Below are 25,464 nucleotides of genomic sequence, written 5' to 3'. Positions count from 1 at the left end.
TTCAATGAGGAAAATAGAATTTGCAGGGCGGATCATAGTTTTGTGTTTGTTTATGGGTTTAGGTTTGAGTGTTAGGTAGCAGAAATTGTTTGTTGCTGGAATTTGTTTCCTTTACAAAGTTGATTTAGTGGGTTGCACTGAATTTTGTTTGTTTTGAGGCAAAAAAAAAAAAGAAAGAAAAGGAATGCTTTTGATTGTAGGAGGACAAAACCCGGTCTGGATTGCAACTTTGCAACTTCGTTTTTTTTCTTTTTTTCTTTTCCGGTTCAGTCCCGTAATGGGCCCGAGCCCGAAACCGGTTGGGTTCGTTACCGTCGGTATCAAATTTCAAAAAGCCCCTTACTGTCCCGGCCCGTCCCGACTTATAATTCCGGGCCTGGGATCGAGTTTACCCCAAATCTGACCCGTCTCGACCCGTGCCCAGCCCTAAATTATAAACTAAGAGATTGATTATTATGAATTTATGTTGAACCAGTTTGATAAAGAATCAAAGAGAATCATAGCTCAGCTGAGGACTCTATCTCGAATGAAGAAGAAACAATATGAAACATACAAAAGTGTTTTGGTTATAGTTAGAAGGGTATTTTTATAAATTACTATTTAACATAATACGTTGAACATAAATAGAGTTTACCTGCACAGTTTAATTGTATGACCGCATGGATCTCGGCAAAACACGACCTGCGCATTAGCCATACATTTCAGGATGTGTATCTGATGGTAATTTTCGATTAAAAGTATTGATGTATATACTGTTTGTTCAATACAACTAGCTCCGCACATGTCAATTGACTTTTATTTGTTTTTTTTTTTTAAATTAAAAAAGTTACTGTAATTTCTCTCCTAAATTTGGGAAAGCTTCTTCTTTTTTCATGGGAGGTATTGCAATTTTTTCAAATATAATATAGTTTATTGACTATCTTATCCTCATATAGAAATAATTTGTTTATTAATATTTATAGTATGTGAGAGCATATATGGTACTTCAAAAATTTAACCATTCGCTCAAGAATTGACTTAATTATATAAGATACAATTTGTAAAATACGAAAAAAAATATAAAAATCGGGATAATATTTTTGACTTAAAAAAAATGAAAATATATTTGAAACGAAGATGCAAAGCGGCGTTAGCGCTATAAAAGGGGAGTAGAAACCCTAAAATTAGAGAAGCACTACTTGATCTTATCCGAGCAGGAACAAAGAGGGCTCCAGAGTTGCTTGAGAGCCACCCTCCCTTCCCTTAGGGCTGCCGGCGGCTCAATCTTGACTCTTTGCCTTCTACTCTTGCGATGAAGACTGCCCGCCGTCGGAGCCCCTCCTATCTCATGATGGGGGCAGTGATGGCTTCGCGGGCTCATCCCCCCAATCCAAATTATTTTGTTCGTGTTCTTGTTGTTGTTGTTGATCTGGTCTGTTTCATATTTCATCTCTTGTTCTTGATTGGTGTGGAATGCTTTCTCTGATTATTTTGGTACTTGCTGGTTATAATATGTATGTATCGCATGCGGACTCTTTAGTTGTTCCTCTATCCTCCATTTGAAAGTTGATTACTCTTAATTCATCATTCAAATTAATTTGATTGTGTGGGTACTTGTCATTGTTATGGCTTTTCTGAGAGGTTTCATTGAGAATGCTGTTTTGCTTTGCACTTTTCTGTGTCAAAAATCAGCGGCTACATGCTCTCTTGCTACTTCGTTTACCAGAAAAGGAAAAAAGATGAATTGGTTTCGAATTTGTTCACATTTCTCCTGGGAATACATTTGCATGCCTCCCCTATATAATATGCCTCTACATCTTTGGTCTTTGAATTCTTTCCGGGAAGAGACTGCATTCCTTCAGCCAATAATGTGGTTTCACAGCTAGTTCTCGATGGCATATTATTTGTTGGAATTGTGAGGATAAAGGAACGGCTCACTTCTTTAGATAGGAACTGTGATCTGTTGGGTATGACTGGCTGTATAAACCTTTCATTTGCTTACCATTTTTTAGTGTTTTAGTGTCGGAGCATGTTGTTGTTCCAACTGTTCCGATTTTGTTCTCTTTGGAGAAAATTGGAGGTTCTTTTTTCTTTAGTTTGAAATAGCTTCTTGTAAATGTTTTAATTGTATCGTTTGAGTTTATATCAGATGTTATATTTGTGCAAAATCAAAAGCACCTTCTTGGTTTACACAAATTTTATGCAGTAATCTGGGTTAACTGTAATTATAGATAGAAACTGTATCATTGAAAGTTCAAGGCTTGTGTGTCAAATCATGCTTTGTATGGGGCTCTTCCCCAAATGTAATTTTACACTTGAACTCTGCTCTAATTCTTGCAACGTGCTATCTACACTTTGTTTAATTCTTATCTTGATTGTTATTACAATGTATTATCCATTAGATGAATATTAATGATATTCGTGTCAATTTGCATTCTTTTTTTTAATATTTTTTTAGTTTTTATCAAATGAAGTAACCATTTATTGAAAGAAAGAAGGGTTACAAAACATTGGAATAGGTATCTATCCATTCCATTAGCCACTGTTGCCCTGATTCAACACTTCATTTTGCTCCAAAGTCCACAAACTTGTAATTCACACAGATAAGTACAGTTCTCAAGTTTCTACCATGTGGAAGCTGTGAATTTATCACTTCTTTATATATTGTTTTATCCGTTGCCTTCGGTGGACAATTCAGTGGAGCAAATCTTCCCAATACTTTTCAACTATTGTTCTGTCTTTTTTAGTAAGTTTGCAGGGGACAATGTATTAGCACTAGCAGTCGCTTCATTGTGCTCTGTATTTTTTCCCCTCCATTTTATTATTCTCTTCTTCTGTTCTTCTCCATCTATTGGCTTTGTTCAACTTTTCTCTTTACTGAGAATCATGTCGTGCGTTTTTGCCATTATTTTACTTCTTGTCATTTATGTCTGTAGTAAGGTGGCTAAAATCAGATGCAGTAGTAGCAATCAGGTCAAGTAAAGAGTTATGCTATAGCACTAGCAACATAATAGGATTCTTAATGCAGTAGTAGCTATTTTCTAAACATTTTGGCAAGTTGAAGAGTCATGCACTTATTACTAATCATGAAGTAATAGTAGCTCACTCAATTTTTTCCTTTTTTATTCCTTCTCCACCCATCCCTGATGCTTAAGAGATTTGAACCTAGTTTGGGTGCTCTTTGCACGATTCTTATCAATTATATTGTATTGGTACTATGGTGTTTATGCTCTGTATCAATTGAACTATTTTGGGTTTTGGTTTCGTTATAATGATTGTTAAAGGAGTTTATTGTTAGCTTTTGAAATCAGTCTTGATCTTGTACTGATTCAATTATTATTTGTTGTTTTGTGTTATAATGATTGTTAAAGGAGTTTATTGTTAGCTTTTGAAATCAGTCTTGATCTTGTACTGATTCAATTATTATTTGTTGTTTTGTGTTGTTTGAGTGCTTTCTATCTTTTCTCTGAAGTAGGGTACTTGTTATTATGTTCTTGTTGATTATACTTTGTTTAATAGCAGAGTCTTTAGGTTGTGAGAATTACTGTGAAATAGTAAAGTATTTCATGTATTGATAGAAACTTTTCAAGGAGGGGATATTGTGATAATCCCAATTCCAATTTATCTTTTCAATTGGGTTTACATTTTTCAAGCAATTAAAGATTTATTTCTTTTACTTATTTAGTTGGGTGCTTTTGTTTTATTTGTTTTTGTCTCTCAGTTTTTCTTTCAGTTTTCATTTACTTATATTAATAGTTCTTGAGTTTATTTCTTTTGTTGGTTTGTTTTTGGGTATTGGGTTTTAAATGAAGAGGATAAGAGTTCAGCTTTTGGGGGCTGACGAGAAGAGGAAAAAAAAAAAAAAAAGAAGAGAGGAGGAGACGGGAAAAGAAGAGGGAGAAGGGGAGAGGAAAAGAAAGAAGAAAGAAAAGAAGGGGGAGATCAGAGGTAAGATGCAAAGGAAGAAGAGAAGAAACAGAGGGGAGGGGAGCGCGACTATTTGAAAAAGAAAGAGGAATGAGAAGTAGAAAGAGGGAGACGGAGAGGGAATGAGAAGAGAGAATTAGAGAGTTTGGGGCTTTTTTCAAATGCTGCGAATTTTGGGTATTTCTAAATTGGAGGAGAGTGAAGCTATAGAATTGTGTGAGAGTTTCGATTGAATTTTAGAAGAAAAAGAAAGATGAAGGAATGAGAATGAGAGTTTGATTTCCTGCTCTTGAAACTGAATTGTGGGAAGGCCAAGGGAGGAAGTTTTCAGAAGTGAAGGGTTTTCGTCTGGGTTGTTTTGTATCTATGGTTGTCTTGCTTTACTGTGAGTGATTTCCATACTTTTTTATTTGTTTTATTTTCTTTATATCCACTGCCTTGCTGCCGTTAACATGGAATGTGAGAGTTTGGTATTGATAAAGGGTTATGTTCGTTGTTTGATGTCATGTGAACTTACTGAATTTGTTGATTTGTAGTTTGGGTGCTCTTTGCACGGTTGTTATCAATTATATTGTATTGGTACTCTGTTGTTTATGCTCTGTATCAATTGAACTGTTTTGGGTTTTGGTCTCATTATAATGATTGTTAAAGGAGCTCTTGGGTTTATTGTTAGCTTTTGAAATCAGTCTTGATCTTGTACCAATTCAGTTATTATCTGAAGTTTTCTGTTGTTTGAGTGCTTTCTATCTTTTCTCTGAAGTAATGTACTTGTTATTATGTTCTTGTTGATTATACTTTGTTTATTAGCACGGTCTTTAGGTTGTGAGAATTACTGTCAAATAGTAAAGTATTTCATATATGAATTTGGATTGGGATTGGTTCAGTTTTGTTAGTTTTGTCTGTAAGTTTCACATATGTTAGTTTCTGACTAGCAAGATTAAGCAAGTGCTCACCGAACCCTGTTTTGTTTTCTTCCGGCACTTATTATTGAGAGTTTAGGCTTTCTGCTAAATCCCATTTGTTTTGCAAATGACAATTTTAAATCGGCTCCGAAGGTTAAAAGAGAGGTACTTCTCTTTGTATGCCAGAGAGTTTGATTGCAGACTCCTTATTTGTTTAAAAAAATTATTTTGGTTCTGTTGGTTTGAGTTTTAAGCCTGTTGTTCCTTGGGTTTAAAATTGGGAGAGGTAGCTTTTGCTGCTCCTATATTCAGCACCTTGTCGCTACAGCTGAGGCTCACTACTTTTAATTGTTTTCAGAATACTTCTTTTCTATCTACATTTAGTTTGTCATCAATCTTCTGACTTCAAGTTTCATCCATATTATCTCGTCATTGGTGTTTGTAATAACTAGCTTTATAGATGTGGAAATAGTGATTTACTGGGAAAGTCTCTTGCTTTATGATTTTGTTTACTATATTTGTTAAAGTCTCTTGCTTGGTGTTTACTTGCTTTCTGTTGCTATTTGAGTACATGAGTGGTGATCGCTTTTCAGTGATGTAGTGGTGGAACGATTTCTACAATTGATTTCCAGATTTGTGTGATGGGAGCACGAAAATTATATATTATTTTAGAATCCTCTAGCCAGAAGGAGAGTGGTACCGGCACTGTGCACATTACTAATATGACGTGGCCATGATTTGTGGCACGATCATGGGACTGTAATAGCCTGATTTAGCTAACGGGTTTTGCGGTGGCAATTCTCATATGATATTTAGTTAACTGGTTTTGCGGTGGCAATTCTCATATGATATTTAGTTAACGGGTTTGCAGTGGCATTCCCATATGATATTTTGGAAATGGATTTGAGGTGAATTTTCCTTGTGTTATGATTGGGTTTGCGGTGGCATCCCATTCTTATTATGAGATTGCAGTGGCAGACTGGCAGGTCGTTGATTTTAAATGATCATTGTGTTGATCTTGTTTCAAGTGGGTGCGTGTTGGTTTTTGATTAAGTTATATTTCGGAGATGTAATATAACGGATTTTGTGAAAGTTTGTACTTTGAAAGTGCTTAATTAGTAACAAGTTCTCAATTCCTCAATCTTGTGACTGGTTCTTGACAATGAGATTGTCTCTTTAATTTATTATTTGGGTCGCTCACTGAACGTAGTTTTGCTCATTTCTCATTTGTTCGTGTTTGCAGGTTCTTTTAGTTTTCAATTCAAAAGAGTTTGGGTTGAATACAATGATGATAGAAGGTTGTCTTATTTTGTTGTACTTGTAAAAGAAAAACACTTTGGTTCTGTTGTACCGTTATTATTAATTTATTTACAACTAATTTCTTAAATTGTGTTTTTCTTTCTGCAATTCAATTTTAAAATTCAGCCAGTAAAAATGCTTTAGTTCAGTTTTGGGCCAAGGTTTAAAAATAGTGAGCCTCAGGTTATTACAGGTACTATTATTTTTTCTACTTGCTGAGGTCCACACTTTCTTTCGTTTCTTTTACCTTCGCTGTTTTGTTGGTAAGTGATGTCGAGTTTACAGGACTAAACTCTTTTCAAGGGGGGAAGAATGTGATATTCTATTCCAAATTTTTATATTTTTAATATATAATGTTCATTTTTTTATTTATTATATTTTGTTTATTTGTTAATAGTAGAAAGGTTATTATCTTGGTTAGTCTTTATATTACTTGCTCCATGTGGTGATGGCTGGGGAAGCCACTGAGCAAAAGGTTTCTAGGACCTGAAGTTTGGGGGTGGGAGGGGTGTTTTTGGGAAAAAGGGAAGAAGAGGAAGAAACCGGAGGAGGAAAAGAAAATAAAAAAGAAGAAAGAGTTTAGCAGAAGAAGAGAGGGTTTTAGAGGACAGCAAGAAGAAAGAGTTTGGTTCTTGTCAGAAATTCAAGGTTGGTGTTTACCTTTAGTTTGGATTTTTTTTTTTTTTTTTTTTTTTTTTTTTTTTTTTTTTTTTGAGGGGATAGTTTGATTTTTCTTTAGATCTTGTAGGAATGGTGAAATTCAATCTATTGGTTGTGTTGGGTTTAATTGTTGTGGAGTTCTGAGAAACTTAACTCTTAGATTAAAGAGTGGGTTTTCAAGGGGTTGAAGATGGAATTGGAGATAGAGTTCCTACAGTTCATGTACTGGGCATATATTATTGATTTGCAGTCAGGGGCACCAAATTGATTTTGTAGAGCTTTATTTATCAAGGAAACTATATGTAAGGTTAAGGAGACATCTGAATTTGTGTGTAGTATTCTTCTCTTTCAAAGAGAGATATTAGGTTTGTGTATTTTCTTTTCCTTGAATGATTAACCATGATTAGTGGCTTATTCATTTGGCGTGCGTTTGGCGACCAAATATAACGGGTATGCGCTTGGCGACCCAAAACTCTCATAGTGACTGTGGCAGCTCAATACTAATAGAACAGGTCTGTGGCGGTTCAAAGTTTTATGTGTGAGCAAGCAGTTGGCTGCTCAGCTTATAAATCCATGTCTGAGTTTGCTTGATTTGTTCTCAAGAGAGGGGTGTAAGAACAGTGGCAATATCTACTTGTTTCATATTTGATTGTAGTCAATGAACTATGCTTTTCTAACATCCTATAAATAAATCGTTTTGCATGTACTTATGAAGAGTTGTTTTAAAACCTATCTGGGGTGTGTGCTGAGTTTTAGAGATCACCCTATTTTGCTTTCTCTTGAGACGTTGTATAATCTTTCTGTGAAAAGTGTCTCTACTTACAACGATGCCCTTGTGTATATGACAGTAGATCCTACCTTGATCTTGGATATAAGTAAATAGTTAGTTCTGGTTTCAATCATCTATATTCCTCTCTTTTTGTTTTTTTGTTTCCTTTTCTTGTTTTGTCATGCAGTATATAAAGTTTGTTTTAATTGTCCGTACATCCAATCTCAGATAATTTTAGAATTGGGGTGTGACAATTTAAATGGTATCAGTAACTTTCAGTGTCAGTTATATGGCTATATTTGAATACATGTACAAGCAATTACCACACATTTATACATGATTACTTCAAAATGATGGCCCATTTCCTATTCTCTCCAACCCTTCCTCTTTTCCTTTGGTCCCTCTTTCTCCTTCGTTATTCTTCCTCTCGTGAATACTCCTTCCACCAGCTATTCCGAATCAACTCTTCCCTCCTTATCCATTCTGCCCACTATGATGCTGATGATGTCTCCTCTCAATTCTCAACCTGATTTTCAATTGCTTCTTAAATCCTTCAATACCCAAAGCTCACCCGTTTGTCTTCCGATCCAATCTTTTCGTTTACTGCCATGGGTCCTCGTCTACTGGTTAATATGTATCACAAGATGAGGTTCCACTTTAGCTTTAGCCTTTGTTGCTGCGAAATCTCTGCTTTCTACTGGGTATATACTCGTCAATTTGTTTTGCTTTTGGGTTCTTCATCATGTTTTTACCAATTTTTGGAAATTTGCCCGTAAATTATTGGCCGATAGATGAGGAAAATATGGTGCTTTTATTGTTGATATCTCAATAAAATTTCATTTTTGTTGGATTTTAGTAGGTATTAACTATAGGAGAAGAAATGGGAAGGGAAAAAAATAACAGCGCCTAGAATAATTAATGCAGAGATTTTATTGAGTTTGAAGGCATTGAATGCAATATTGCAGAATTAAAAACAACTCGAGCATAATGCGAAGAAGAATAATAATTGTGTGATAAGGAATGAAGCAATAGGGAGCATATCTTAATTTTGGTTATTAAGACCGAAATATTCATATAATTTTATTGTTCTTTCCTTCTTAAATTTTATGTTTGTATAGTATAAATATGAGGCATCTAACTCAATGTAACAGGTTCCGACCAACACAACACAACTCAATTTCAAATATATCTATAACTTTTGTGCTATCTTTTCTCTCTAGCCTAGTCAATTTTTATTGCTTTTTTTACATTTCGCACATCATCTTTCCTACCTTTTTAAATTTCACGCAATTCCCACATTTACTTTAGGATTAATTCCAGTTTACCTACCTCAACTTATAGTCATTCTTCATGTTAGTCCCTAAACTTTCAATTTCATCAAGAACACCCCTGGACTCCCAATTTTCATCAGCCGTGTCCAATTCTTCAAACTCCGTCCAAAATTTCCGTCAACTGATGACGTGGCAGACGACAGAAAGGTGAAATTCTGATAATAACCCTATTTGATTATAATTATAAATAAATAATAATTAAAAGCCAATGTTTTTAAAATGAAAATAAGGACTTATAGGAATAATATCTTCCACGTTATTAAGTCTTGTATTCATACATAATCACAATTTCTTGACAGATTCTTTCTTCTATATGAACACAACATCTCCTCCAAGATTTTGAGACTCTGAGCCACAATATCAAGTCTTGTTCAGTTTTTTTTTCCAGCAGTCTGCGATCTAACTCTCTCCCAGACTGAGAGTCTCAATATCTCGCACTCCCAAACCCAGTCCTTCAGTCTTTAATTCAAAATTCAATCGACCACCGCGCGCTTCTCTATCCCCTTCCCCACCGATTTTCTATATCCAACTCATAGACATGATTTATTTCAATTCCTCATTCTACCAACAGAAACAGAGATTTCAGATTAAAGATTGTGAATTTGATCCTAGAAATAAACAAATCGAGTTAAACAAAGGCGTATATAGTTATATACCTGGAAAATGAACCTCGACCAGTCAGTCCCTTCGATCTGAAGCAAAATGACTCTAACGGCTTCCAGGTTCGGTTTTTCTGCCAAGTTTAGCTTGCCCAGATGGCCAGACCTAGTGTACGGACAGCTCCGCATCTCGCACTCGATCGAATGGGAAATTTAATGTTGCTAGATTTGGCAGCCTCTCCAAGTTATATATTACGGTCAATTTATCTAATCCAATGGCCTTATCTCAAGCCTATCACTCCCAAGCATGCATTCTTCTTCTACAGATTCTTAAATTCAGAACTGCAACAGGTTTCTAAACCCATATGCTTTCCTCAATCTCTCATCTCCACTACCAAATTGGAAACCACAACGCCAAAAATTCACAGATAATTGAAGCCATCAAGCTATAAGAAAACCCAGCAATTGAATCCAGATTGCAACAATTGAATCAATCAATTCTACATATTTATGTTCTTGAACCCAGCAACAAAATAGAAAAGGAAAATCCCAACCAACGAAATTCAAATACCGGTGACCCAAGTCGTCGATGAACCCACTGCCACCATCAAAGCCGCTCGAGCACTTCCACCACCGCGACTCTGACGCCAGCTTCACAAGCAGATAGTCGTGAGGCCTTCCTATGGTTGCCGAAGGGAGGACTTTCTCGTCGTACTTGATCCCTAGGGTTTTGAAGATCTGATGGAGGCGATTCACCTTAGGGTGATAGAGAACCGTAAGAATGAGGTTCACGATCTGGAGATCCTTGGTGTCGGAGACAGAGAAGAAGATGTGGAGCTTGGTCTTGATATCAAAAAGAAAAAGAAAATGATCCCCTTCAAATAAAAATAAATAAATAAAAAAGGCAGATGAAATGTAAATTGACCATTTTAGCCCTTCTGTCTCCTGCCATGTCATCAATTAATTGAAATTTTGGATGGAGTTTGAAGAATTGGACACGGCTGATGAAAATTATGAGTCCAGGGGTATTCTTGATGAAATTAAAAGTTTAGGGACTAACATGAAGAATGACCATAAGTTCAGGTAGGTAAACTGAAATTAATCCTTTACTTTATTTCTCTTTGATTTACGCACCTTTACATTCTCATAAACATTATATATCTATATATATATATAAGTTTGCTCAGGTGCGGATTTCCAGTTTTGACCCACTTTCTGATCACATTTTTACATCTTAGCCGTTTAGTTTTTAGATCCTAATGTATAGATCATCTCTGCAAATTTTCAGCCAATTTGATTATTGTTAAGGCATCCAAAATTGCAATTTACACGAACGGACCGAATCTGTCGAACCGGAACCGTTCGTATTTATAATGGTAAATTGCAGTTTTGGATGCCTTAACGATCACCAAATTGGCTGAAATTTTGTAGAGGTGATCTATACATTATGACCTAAAAACTGAACGGCTAAGATGTGAAAATGTAATCGGAAAGTGGGTCAAAACCGGAAATCCGCACCTAAGCAAAAAGTGCGGACGTCCGCACCGGAGAAGCGCTGTATATATATATATTATTAAGAAATTGTTCAAGTAAATCCAGAATATGTGTCTGGCCTAAACTTTAAGTTACTTGATTTAGTGGTAATAGAATTATACTTAAATATGATCTCAGAGAATCTTGGAGATATCTAATCAATGTAATATTACGTTTCCTTGTACAACTCTGGTTCTATGTCTTGTAATTCTCTATATAAAGAGACTCCAATTATCAATGATAGCACGACTCAATTCTCTCCCAATTCAGTTTTTCTAAAACACGTAATCAACACGAGCCCTAACCCTAGCTTGAAGAAGCCAAAAACCCAAAAATCCTTTTTCTCATTCGCTGCCGCCATTCGCCGTGCACCTCCCCTGGGCGCCTGTGCTCTTGTTCCTGCTGCAAGCCTCTGTCGCTACGAGCCTATGCACATGTTCAGTCGCCTGCCCTTGCAGCACCGCATCCACCTAGTACCTGCTTCGCCATCTGCCGCGATCAGGATTGCAAATTAGTTATAATCCTAGCTTAGGATTGAAGTTCGATTGGAATACTACAACAAGGAAAAAGCACCTGCTTCGCCATCTGCCACGACCAGGATTGGAAACCAGTTGCAATCCTAGCTTAGGATCGAAGTTCGACTGCAACCCTACATCTAAAAAGCACATGCACGTAATCAGGATCGAAAGCACATTGCAATCCTGCAAGTCCGTTCGCCTGCACATAACTAGGACTGAAGCTCGTCTGCAATCCTACAACAAGGATCAAAGGCACTCTACAACCCTAAGAAGTATGTTTTACTAAAAGTTCCCGTTTTTGAGTTTTTTCAATTTCTCTTCTTTTTCTCGGGGACTTGCAACCTTCCTTCTTCTACCCCCTTTCTTTTTCAAAAGGGAGACTAAAAGCCGAACTGTGGGGGTTCATGCTCACTCTAAACTAAGAGCTTGTTGAGATCTCCAAACTTAGAGTTTATAGAGAATTTATGATCGACCACTTACATCATTGTTTCGATCTAATCTAATTCCTCTTAGAATTGGATTTCTTAGAAGCGACTACGCTCAGAAATTTTATATGTTTTCGTGGTAACTTTTTTCGCTCCGAAACTAACCATTTTTTCTTGTTCTCTTTTAGGATGAGTAACCTGAACAAATTGGACTTCACTCCATTGGGAACAACTGGCTCTGGATATCACCAGTGGGTTCGTGATGTCCGCCAGCATCTCAAGGCTGATGGAATCCTGGATACATTTCTCGAGCCCAGCCAGGACATGCTAACTGTTGAGCAAGCTCAAGCTTTGAAAGCAAATAGAGCAGCCTTGGAGGCAAATAAGACGAAAGCCATCATTCTAATGACTCGTCATAAGGATGATTCGCTCCAGTATGAGTATATGAATGAAGAAGACCCTAGAAGGTTGTGGGTCTTACTCGAAGAAAGATTTGGCAACGACCGTGACTCCCTGCTTCCTGAACTATATGTGAGATGGCATAGCCTCTGCTTATGTGATTTCAAGTCAGTTATTGACTACAACTTCACATTAAATCCTTAATGAAATTCTGTGGAAAGGATATCACATATGTAAAGGACTCTCTACATTTCCCATCTTTGCATTGATGGTTGTTAAGAACTATTTAATCGATGTTACTGCAGGACGGATCACAAGGTTTCATGAGCTTATTGGAGCCATGAATGTCGCTGAAAGGCACGACAACATCCTTGTGAAGAACTATAATTCGATACCCATGGGAACAGAGAATATTTAGGAGTCCAATTATAGTCACGGCCCTAAAGGAGGGTGCCAAGAGCGAAACCCTAAATCTAGGGATAATTCTAGACGTTCTGGTCCATATTCTCGCTCTAATGAGGAAGGTAACCGCCAAAATAGGCGAACACGGAACCAAAGAGGGCAACGTGGAAAGAGAGAGGGAGGCAACGCCTCTGGCCATGTTGGTAGCGCCACCAATATTAAGAGCCATCCAAATGACACTTTCAAAGCGCCTCAATCAATGGAGTCTGAGCACAGAGATGTATGTTTCCGATGTGGAGTATCCGGTCATTGGGCACACGTTTGTAGAGCTCGTAAAGAAATCGTCACCGCCTACAAAGCATATTGTGAAGCAAGAGAAGCTCACCATGTGGAACAAGAAGATCAAGAAGATGATCTAGAGTGAAGGGTTGAAGACTTCAAATATGACTAGGATCAACATATCGCCAATTCTGTTTAAGTCTTTATTTTTCCAAGAGATGTAATAGACAATTCCATATACTTTGTAGTAAATGCTATTGGTTTAGTTTTTCTTCACAAAGGCTTATCCAAAATGAGTGTGATGTTTAGGAAGGTTTTGAGATAAGTGGTACTTAAGCGAGTTTTGCTCCACCGACATCTTTCTACTCACCTGGTCATATTTATTTTGGAGTTACCGAAAAAAGTTAAACGACTACCATTGTTTTGCATTAGCTAGTACTTGGATTAGATTCTCTTAATGGTTAAGAAACAATGATGTACTTCATTGGCTTATGAATAAAATTTCGAGTTCTTTTCATTATGACTCCATTTTGATTCTAAACATATTATTTTGTGACTACGATGACCGGGCAATCAGTATTAGTTCAAGGACATGGAAGAGCCCAAGTTCCCCTTGCCAAATGGCACCTTGATTACTGTCACAGAAATTCTCTACGCTCCTAGGGCAAATCGCACCCTATGAATAGCTAACGGATTCCATGCAGAAACGCATGTAGAGAACGGAAAATGAGTTCCTTTTCAATACCTCTAATGATTGCATCTTAGAGAAGTTTATGTGTCTCTTTAGTGGACTCTATGTCACTATTCGAGCTATTAAATCCAATAAAGTTATGAGAGAAGATCTCTTGGATTTAGACACATATTAGCTTTGTCACGACATGATAGGTCATCCTAGTCATGATGTGATGAAGCAAGAATCAAAAGTTGATTCCTGGACTAAAGACTTCACACGGATATCCATTCTTTCGAGCGAAATGAAGCAAGAATCAAAAGTTGTTTCCTGGACTAAGTGTGACTGCCACCGCCGTCCAACACCAGCCTAGGGCTAGCACAGTCCATATCCATGATGCCATGGATGGCGTACATCATGGTGATAGCGCCCCGGGTGATGCTACAATCACCAACTTTGCTTCCAATAGCGTTTCAGACACTCAACCCCAACCAAAATCCTCATTGGTTGCTTCTAAGGCCTCTCGCTCGTTTAACAAAGCCTGTTCCTTAGGGACATTAGGACTGAGACCGTCCTATGCAAAGGATATGAAAATACTCATTCTGTTCTTTTGTAGAATTCATGGGGATTCTATGGACTGATTCAACCAACTTGCGGACGTTTAAATATTTCATGATGTTGATTGACACGCAAACACGCTGGTCACGTGGTGTGTCATTATCCACCTGTAAATGCTGCTTATACTACACTCCTAGCACATATCATATAACAACGGGCTCACTCCCAAGATCTACCTATTCAGTCAATTGGACTTGACAATGCTAGAGAGTTTACATCGAAGACTTTCGATGGTTATTGCAATGGGACTGATGTTGGACATCATATTCCCATGTCCACACCCAAATGATCTCGCGGAAACAACTACGATGGTAGTCCGGACATTGGTAATGCGCACCAATCTCTTTATATCCGCTTGGGGTGATGCAATATCGCATGCAGCTATGCTAATTCGTCTACGACCCACCGCCACTCAATCAACATCTGCGTTACAGCTAGTGACTTGGTACAAGTATCGTACTTACGCATATTTGAGTGTACTATTTATGTGCCAATTGCGCCGCCACAACGCACTATGATGGGTCCTTCTAGACGAATGGACAACTAAGTTGGATTTGAGACTCCAACAATCGGCTTCCACTTAATGCCCTTGCTAGGCGATCTCCTTACCGCTAGATTTGCAGATTGTCACTTTGATGAGACAGTCTTCCCGTTGTTAGGGGGAGATAAGAACACGAATAGTTGAACTTGGTTTAAAGGGAAAAAGTTTTCCAGGTATTTTGTATTGATGGTTGAACCATCACGCATGTATAATTATGAGATTATGTATCGATTTTTAATTGTGTTAAAAATCAGGGGCGTGACAGGTAGAGGCAGGCGAGAATCAAGAGACATGGTGTCCTCTAACCACTTTTGAAGATCGATCGTGTCACACCCCTGATTTTTAACACAATTAAAAATCGATATATAACCTCATAATTATACATGCGTGAACGTTCAGCCATCAATACCAAATAACTGGAAAACTTTTTCCCTTTATACAATATACATGTTGATGCCCTGAACCCACTATGTCAATATTGACCCGCCCACAGGCAGGGGTGGAGCCACATGGGGACCCAGTGGGTCCCGTGCCCCACTGACTTTTATATTTTTTTTTCAATTTCTGTACATGAAAACTTGCTTAAATAAACTAGAGTATGTTAATATTATCACTAGCCAACTTGGTGTAGTGGTAAGGTGTGCATTGGTTTTGTAATTGGTCCCAGGTTCGAGTCATGGATGCTGGAAATGTTACTTTTTTCAATTTTTTTTTCCTTTTGAGAACAATAATACAATTTTTCCTTATAGTTTTAAAAGTTAAAAATAAATTATGTCTCCTTAATGAAAAATTATCTAATATCTAAAGCTATAAAGTTTATTAATAAAATATGTAATTTAGAGAAAAATATTAATATTACCTTAATTTTATTTTACTTTATTATTTTTTATTAAAATTTTGGTATATATTTAAATTCTAATTTTGTTCCTCACTTAATAAGAAATTCTGGCTCCGCCACTGCCCACAGGGTCATATATTACATAAGCTTACGAATTAAATTGTCAACAACAAGATAAAACGTAAAAGCTCCTCAGAGTTTACTACACAACGGAAGTCATAAAAATGGCAAGGCCAACCAAATATGCTTCCTACCCGTTCTGCTGCCAACAAGCCACCTCAGCTTCAGTCACGATCACCCTGACCTGCAAGGTTAACCCCTACACCGTTTGAATAGTGCACCGGGTTGTCACACAACAAACCCGGTAAGCTTTTGCAAGCCCGTATGAGTAACTCAAAACAACTCACGCAAAATCACGGGATAAAAGCCCGCACAAGTCACGAGATAAACTCACTCAAATCACGTTTAAATCAATAAACAAATCACGGGATAAACCCACAAAAATCACGAGATAAACTCACTCAAATCACGTTTAAATCAATAAACAAATCACGGGATAAACCTACACAAATCACGAGATAAACTCACTCAAATCACGTTTAAATCAATAAACGTACAAATCACGGGATAAACCCACACAAATCACGAGATAAACTCACTCAAATCACGTTTAAATCAATAAACAAATCACGGGATAAACCCACACAAATCACGTTTCAATCAAGAAACAATGCACGGCGGACAGACTAGAGCTCTATTGAAATCGTAATCACTCGTCCTACCAATGACGTGATTACCTATTTCCTGCCTTGGTCACCATCTGCAACCTGTCACCATCTGTGACATATGATCTTTAGACCCCGTATGGTCTCAAAGTCAAACGTTAAGTAAGTCACACCTGACCTAAAACGTTACAAATATCTAATTTCGACTTTCCTATCCCTGCTCACCATCTGTGACCCTTGGTACAAAGACCAATACATTTAAATGAGTCACGCTTGACTCAAAAATGTAACATCAAACTCAATACATTTCAACAATAGAAAACATCTTTTTCCACAATATTGTTTCCATGAAAAGTCACATTCAACAATAATATAAGCATCATCATGCATATTATTCATCAAATACCATCCACAAGAATATATATATTTCACGTAAATATATATATATATATATATATATATATATATACGTAGTCATTCGCTCAGGAATGCCTACTAATACCAACTATAGTTTGCAGTTAATTAATTAACGCCAAAACAATAATGGTACTTCTGTTCATAAAGATCCTTGTGAGATTTACTCACCTCGAAACTCTCGCTGCGTCTTCAATACAGAACAAAGCAGCCAATCACAATAGCCGTCCAAAGAATACTTCGTCAAGTACCTAAGGAAACACAACTCTGATTCAGTTAACGAATCACAAGGAATAACGTTCGAAACCCTAAATCGAACCAAAATTCCCAAGGTGACGCCAATCGAGGCGAAACCACATCCGAGACCCCCCAAAGTCTCCGGAACACTTCCACGATCAATGTGTTCAAGCCACAAGTCGATCCGATGCTTAAATCCTCAAGGATTTGAATAAATTCACCGATATGAAACGGTGAAAATCATAACAAATCCATACGAACTCCAAAATCTGCATATTATATATCAAAACGCTCGTATCGACGAGTAGAAGATATATGGTACCAGAAACAGTTCCTTACATGGCCGGAACACCGCAGGAACGCCGCCACAGGCGGTGGCGCACCGCCGCCGGCCAAAACTCAATATTTCACAAAACTCTCAACATCAAAAAGCTTCATCTAAGCATGCTTGTGAACTTTCATAACTACAACAAAGTCCAATTATGAACCAATCGATCTTCTTTTCAAAAAAAAAAAAAAATGAACCAATCGATCGAATTTTACCTTAGAACAAAACAGCTCGATTGAAACCCTAGAATTTCAATTCCAAAATTCGACCTCCACGAGTTGAATCGATGCAAGCCACCTTGTGGGAAGCATCAACGTCCTCCAAGCTCCAAAAGCCCTCAAGAATCACCGGCAAAGGTGACCGGAATCTCCGACTCCGATCAAGGCGATTTGCAGCTCCACCGTGCGACTTCTCGGCCTTGTAGCGTCGTGCACAGGTCTACCCACACAGTGAAACTTCACAGGGTGCTAGTGGGAGTGAGGCGAAGAGATAGGAACAAGAATCTCGTCGATTGGTGGCCGGAGGAGGGAGAACGAGCTCGGTGAAGATGGCTGCTCGGGAAAACTCGGGAGAGAGGAGAGAGAAAATCCTTCCCAAAATGGAAATCTGATTTTTTTGAATAATTTTCCGGAAAAATCCAAAATGGAAACTTTTTCCGACGGCCATAACTTCCTCATACGAACTCCGATTTCCACGTTCCACATATCTACGAACTCGTATCGACGCGCTCTACAACTTTCGTGAAGGAAGTTTTCAGAGAATCTCAACGTATCAAAAGTCAACCTTGAAACCCCCCCCCCCCTAATTCCACACTTTACGAATAAAAATTCGTCCAAAACACTTCCGCTCCGTCCACGAGCCACGAAACAGTCAGATACCCACAATTTAAATTCTGAAAAATCCTCGGAAAATAAATACGAATTTCCGGGGCATCACAGATCGGGACCTTTTACACCAACGGTTCGGAACGCGGTCCGCTCAAATGCCAACAAGCCACTAAAAATTGACTACACTGGCGTAGGAGACCCGTACCAACATGTGCAAGCTTTTCGTTCACAAACGAGCTTCAAGGGATACACGGATGAGGTCTACTACAACATGTTCGAAGAAACACTCTCCAGGGAGGCTTTGAGTTGGTTATACGAACTGCCGGCTGGCTCTGTAGGATCTTTCAAGGAATTGGCGGACAAGTTCGTAGCTCGTTTTATTTTGCGTACCGACGGAATCAACACGCCCACGGGGCTATTAAAGGTACAACAAGGCGAGAGGGATACGTTGAAGTCCTTTGTCAACAGATGGCAGTCAGCCACAGCAAAATGTCAATACCTGAACAAGGAGTTGGCCGAAATGGCCTTCAGACAGGGTTGTAGACCTGGAGATTTCCTCTACAAGATTAACCACCACCCCCCCGGTGAGCTACGACGAGTTAATGGCCACCGCGATCCGGCATGCACAGGTAGAATTTGAAACATACGGCGATACTGTGAAACCAGAAAGGAAGGGGGCCATATCCAATTCGACCCCGATGGCTAGAGATGAGCCCAAGAAAAGAGAATGGAACCAAGACAGTGGCAGGTCATCTTATCCAGCGAGTAAACAAGGCAAGGAGTCATTAACTAGAGCTACCGAATACTCCAACAAATCTTACCATCGGGAAGAAAGGTCACAACAACATTACTCAAAAACCACACCCCCACCGAGGTATAAAGTTTTCACTATTCTAAATTCCTCTTACAAGACTATCTGGAACTAGAACAGGGATGAGATACCAAGGCCTCCACCCCGGAAATTCCCAAAAAGTAAGCTTACCCTGCGGGATATAGGTATATATTGTACTTATCACGAGGATGCCAGACACAATACCAATCTTTGCATGGCTTTGAAGAACACCATCAAGTCACTAATTCAGAATGGCAAACTCCAAAGGTATCTACCCGCCAAACAGGTGGGTGCCATCAACGTATACAGTCGAATCCTCACAATCCACGATGGAGGACCAAAGGACCAACAACCCCACAGGAAGAAGCGAATTAAGTACCAGGTCCGACCACACCGAGGTCTTCAATTTTCACAAACCAACGGGAGAGGCCAATGCATCCGGATAGAAGTCAATTACTTTCTTGGAAGAGGAGGAAGGGAATCTCAAGATGCCTCATGACGACCCTTTCCTCATCAAGCTACAAATGGACCATTATATCACTTCCAGGGTCTTAGTGGATACCTGTGCTTCTGTCAGCGTGCTATTTCGTGAGGCGTACAAAGCATTTAATCGGGGACTTTCAAAATTGTCACAGGACAACGAACCGTTAATCAACTTCTCCTGGGATATAGTTCAGCCATTGGGATCTGATTATCTGTCAATCACGGTAGGGGAGAGTCCAAACTCGTCGTCAATCAAAACTGAATTCATCATGGTCGACTGAATCTCTGCATATAATGCAATACTGGCCTGCCCGACACTATGGCGCCTCAAGACCTTTGTGGCCGGGCACATGCTTATGATGAAAGTTCCAACACTGATGGGTGTAGCAATGATCAGAGGTGACCAGGTTGCAGCAAGACACTGCTATGCATTAATAGTAATAGCGGATCCGTCACCTTCTGACAGATATGAAGACCCCAAAGATGACACCGATTCTGAAGAAGAGTGGCCCGGTGCCGTAGAAGACATAGAGGAAGTCTTCCTATCAGAGGAATACCTATACAGGACAGTCTGAATCGGTACAAAGTTAACTCCGTCTGTCCGGGATAGTCTAATCAAATTTCTATGAGCCAACTCTTCTGCATTCGCTTGGTCGTATAAGGATATGCCCGATATCCCCACTGATGTGGCCATGCACAACCTTAGCATCATCCCTTTCTCGGACCCGGTCAGACAAAAGCGCATAACTTTCAACTAGGACAAATACAAAGCCATACAGGCAGAAGTGAAAAAGCTGAAAGCCATCAAATTCATCAGGGACGTGACGTACCCACGTTGGCTGGCCAATGTAGTCATGGTCCCCAAGAAAAACAACGGGATCTTGGCGTATATGTGTCGACTACACAAACCATAACCGGGCTTGCCCCAAAGATAGCTTCCCCCTTCCAAGGATAGACCAACTCATAGACTCCACAGCTGGGTACCGGTTACTCAGCTTCACGGATGCATTCAATAGATACAATTAGATAAGAATGAACCCCGCAGACGAAGAACACACCTCATTCACTACCGACAAGGGACTCTACTGCTATCAGGTCATGCCTTTCGGATTAAAGAATGCCAGAGCCACTTACCAGAGACTAGTCAATTCCATGTTTGTCGAGGTCATCGGTACCATCAAAGAAGTATACGTGGATGACATGCTAGTCAAGACCCTAACTACGGACGATCATGTCACGAACCTGGCAATCATGTTCACCATTATTCTATGAAACGGTATGCACCTGAACCCGCTGAAGTGTATTTTTGGAGTCGAGGTAGGGAAATTCCTTGGCTACATCATCAGCCACAGAGGAATAGAGGAAAACCCAGAGAAGGTACATGCAATCCTGGACATGACTTCACCCACCCTCCGCAACAAGGTCCAATTCCTTATCGGTAGGATTGCCGCCCTCTCACGATTTGTATCACGACTCACCGATAAATGCGCACTTTTCTTCAAGTTATTAAAAAAATAACACATTGAATACATTTCCTAGACCGTTGAGCACGAAGCAGCATTTTTGGGAATAAAAGCTTATTTAGCAGCAGTATTGCTGCTGTCAAAACCTATCCCGAGGGAGATGATCTACATCTATTTGGCTACATCTGTTATGGCTGTCAGCTCAGCACTTATCAGGCGGGACCCTGAATGCGAGTACCCGGTGTACTACGCAGGAAAGGGCTACACTGGTGCAGAGTCGAGATACCCAGACATTGAGAAAGTCACTTTGGCCCTCCTGGTTTCTGCTCGGAAGCTCCAACACTATTTCTAGGCACACCTGATCACGGTGTTCACCAATCATCCATTAAGACAAGTACTGCAGAAGCTTGAAACTTCAGGTAGACCTGTGAAATGGGCCATTGAGCTGGGAGAATTTAACATCCATTACAAACCCCAAACATCTATCAAGGGCCAGGCAGCAGCAAATTTCATTTCTTAGCTTATCCCTCAACAGGACACACCCTCTCAGAACATAGAGCCAGCGGCCCCACACCCACCCCCACCAAGCACTTGGCATCTTTTTGTTGATGGGGCCTCCAACAAAAGAAGCAGCCGGGCAGGTATTCTGCTTGTTAGTCCTGACAACCAAATTTATGAGTACGCCCTGAAATTTGCATTCAAGGCATCAAACAATGCCGCTGAGTACGAGGCCCTCATCACCGGATTACAAGTGGCTCACGAGATAGGTGTCGAGCACCTTCATATCTTCAGCGATTTCCAGCTCATAGTGAATCAGGTCAACGGGGACTTTGAGGCAAAAGAACCACAAATGTCATCATACTAGGACCTTGCAAAGGCATTAGTACAACGCTTTGTCACGGTGACAATTACCCAGATACCACGAGCCAAGAACAACAAGGCCGATGCTTTGGCTAAGCTCGCAGCAACCCCACCGACCACATCCTACGGGGACATGAAGGTGGAGGTATTGGACAAGCCAAGCACTTGGAAGACAATATTTCAGGTATTTTCCATCAACACCAGTCCATCATGGATGGATCGAATCCTCAAATACATGATCGATGGTCTAACCCTGAAGGATAAGGTAGAAGCACGAAGATTACAACTGAGGTCCGCCAGGTACACCATCATGAACAGGAAGCTTTACAAAAGGGGCCACTGCTTCCCCCACTTAAAGTGTGTCACGGGGACCGAGGGCCACCAAATCCTCAAGGACATTCACGGAGGTGTTTCTGGCAATCATGCCGGCGCACAATCACTGGCACATAAGGCCCTCCGGGCTTGATACTTTTGGCCAACAATGTCTGTATTAGCTGAAACGGTCCCCAGTTCTTGCCACAAATGTCAGATGTATGCCAACGTTCCCGGGCTCCACCGATCGCTCAAACCATCTTACTCACACCTTGTCCTTTTTGCCAATAGGGACTTGACCTCATCGGTAAGCTCCCTACGGCAATAGGATAATTTAAGTATGTTATCGTAGCAGTTGACTACCAAACCAAGTGGGTAGAGGTAGAACCCCTGGTAACCATCACAACAGAGAAATCAAAAATTTCCTATGGAGGAATATATGTTGCAGATTTGGAGTCCCGGACACAATTGTCACGGACAACGGGGCACAGTTCAACAATAAAGAGCTAAGGGCATGCACATAAAATATGGGCACAAAGATCTTGTACGCCTCACCGGCACACACCCAAACAAATGGCCAAGTCGAGGCTGTCAACAGAATAATCAAGAAAACTCTAAAGAAGAAATTGGAGGACACAAAGGGACTCTGGGCCTCCAAGCTCCCGAAGACTTTGTGGGCAATCAGGACTACAACTACAGAAGCAACCGGTGAGACCCCTTTTTCCATGGCTTTTGGTACGAAAGGTGCCCTTCCAATTGAAACAAAGATACCAAGCGGCCGAATCGGGTACTTCGATGCGGGTACTAATGTTAAAGGCCTTCAACTGGACGCAGATTTGCTTGAAGAACGCCGGGATGTGGCGCACATGCTCAACCTAACCAACAAGATAAGAATAGCCCGCTACTACGATGCTAAGGTTCAGTCCCGTACACTTAAACTGGGGAACTGGGTCATGAAACAGGTTTACTCGGAGCCTCGAGGACTAGACCCTTCTTGGGAGGGTCCCTACGAGATTGTTGAGGAGGTTGGTCCCGCCACCTTCTACATCCGGGACATGTATTGAGTCAAGTCCAGGCACCCTTGGAACACACAGCGCTTAAGGTATTATTAAAAATAGCTCCCGGAGCATCTTACCCTAGCTTTTGATCATCCAGCTATGGCAAGCGACCCACCCGGTACTTCTTTTGTATTAGCCACCATGTGGTACTTAAATGGAAAAAGGAATTATTCAGACCATTGCTTCCATTTAACTTAGTCTCCGGGCATCCCGGACACCATTGGCTACAGTATTAACTACTCTATTCCGGCAATAAGTACTTAAACATAAAAGATGCAACAAAGCACAAATGGATGCAATCTTAATCCCTTTCAACATTTCCATTTAAGTAAGAAAACAAAAATATCACCATTCTTCATCATCAACAAAAAGCTTGGACTACCAAGCAAATGAAATGAATAAGGTACACCCAGGAGCCACCTGGGCATTGTTCAAAATAAGTTCCTACTACTAAAAAAAAAAATAGCTATTGTTGGGCTTCCATTTGACTCCCGGAAGCACCACCCTGGGCCCCGGCCTCCTTCTGAGCTTCTTCCTCTTGCCTTTTTCTCTTCGCCTCAGCAACATCCCCTTAATCTTGTCCACATCAATCCAGCCATAGGCATTCCATTCACAAAATTTCTCCTTGATGCCTTTCTCCCAGGCAGCCAACAGCATATCAACTAACTCCTGAGATCCCTTGTACTCCTCCATAACCTGAAGGTGCTCCTCTCCAATACTGCCCTCTAGGTACTCAGCCTTGGCCTTCCAGGAGTTAGCCATTTTCTCAAAACCCTGCAGCGGTTCAAATTCCTTTTCCAGCCTTCCAACACCGAGATCCTCTTCTGGGCCTTCCAACAGGAAGTTCCTCCACCTTCAGGGTCATGGCATCAAGGTTCTGATTCAGAGCTTCCCGTTCTTTCTCAAGCTTTACCTTCTCTTCATGAAGGTACTTCACCTACCCGGACAAGTTGCTCACCTCCTCCTTCAGCTTAGTGTCCTCCTCGCTAGCATCAATGGCGTACACAATGTACAACGCCTAGAACAAATCACACTAATCTATGAGTAAACACTAACAGTCTAGGTAAACTACACCGGATAAAGACACTTACTCACATCATGGACTCCCGGGCAACCCTGCGATTCTCCAGTAGAGTGTTGTCCTTTGCTTGCACTTAGTCAAGATCTATGTCCTTTAGATCTACCAGCATCGACCAGACAAATTTTTTGTTCAGCAACCCCATATTCAGAGAGAAGCTGCTTTATCGGTTTCTTGGGGATCAGGGGACAGCTGGTGCTAAATACCCAGTGACTGTGAGGTTCCTGAAGGAATGGATGGATTTCAAAACTTTTTAATTAGTGCGGAATTAGTTTAACCATTAAACTACTAACTAAACATAAAACCCATTCCTTTAACCCATGATCTTGGCTTATTATGATATGTATATAAACATAGCATGCTTAGTAAGGAAGAACAAAGAGGGAGTTTATGCTCTACTCACCCTTGGAGCGTAATCTCAATCCGATCCAAGTGAACCACCAAAGTTCCTCTCCTTGATCTATCCTTGTGTGTGTTTCCTCCACCTTGAAGCACCTCAGATTAAGAACTCCTTCTTGTACTCCTTCTTGTGCTTGTAGACTCCTCCTTGATGTTACAAGTAAAGCCACAAAAGGATGTGGCCTTTAAGGATCTTCACCAAGTGAATCAAGAGATGAAGAAAGATGAAAGGAAATGAAGAAGTAGGCAAGTGTTCTTCTTCCTTGTTATAACACCAACTTGTGCAATTAGATAAAGGGAGAACTCTCTCTTTTCAATTAAAAGATGATTGTGTGAAGACACACTCTTCACACTTACTTACACTCTTTGTCCATGCTTTCACCTTATATAATAGGAAATAACTCCAACTACTAAAAGTGAAATATTGACTTTCACAAAGCCAATACGTTGGCTGGTCTATACATGCTATTGTGTACTAAAAATGTGTCTTGGGCTTTCATTCAAGTCTCACTTAGTGAACCCCAAGTCCACACCAAAACCCGACAATCGTTTAGGCCCAATAGGTTCGGTTTTACCCGAAAAACCTAATTATGTCCAAATAATAAATCTAATTAATTATTTGGTCATAACCAACTCTTGTTTAATCTTCTTCATATACAATCTCAATGATCCACTTCTATGGTGTGTGATCTCTTAGGTTCTAATTAACAAGGCAGTGAAGTTTATAGAACCATTCTATTTCGTTTACGAATCAAAAC

At 39.8% G+C, this 25,464-nt stretch overlaps 1 long non-coding RNA gene across 1 annotated transcript; it reads left to right on the top strand.

Annotated features, from left to right (window-relative positions):
• The first annotated feature begins 1,151 nt into the window (after nucleotides 1–1,151).
• LOC133721405 (uncharacterized) lies at nucleotides 1,152–7,473 on the top strand. The gene is made up of 2 exons (XR_009852185.1): nucleotides 1,152–6,755; nucleotides 6,847–7,473. It is a non-coding gene; the product is annotated as an uncharacterized LOC133721405 (long non-coding RNA).
• Nucleotides 7,474–25,464: the final 17,991 nt, after the last annotated feature.

The sequence above is a fragment of the Rosa rugosa genome, chromosome 7, assembly GCF_958449725.1.
Source record: "Rosa rugosa chromosome 7, drRosRugo1.1, whole genome shotgun sequence".
In the NCBI taxonomy this organism is placed as follows: Eukaryota; Viridiplantae; Streptophyta; class Magnoliopsida; order Rosales; family Rosaceae; genus Rosa; species Rosa rugosa.
The sequence above is the reverse complement of the archived record's forward strand: the minus strand, read 5'-3'. Positions and strand labels throughout refer to the sequence as shown.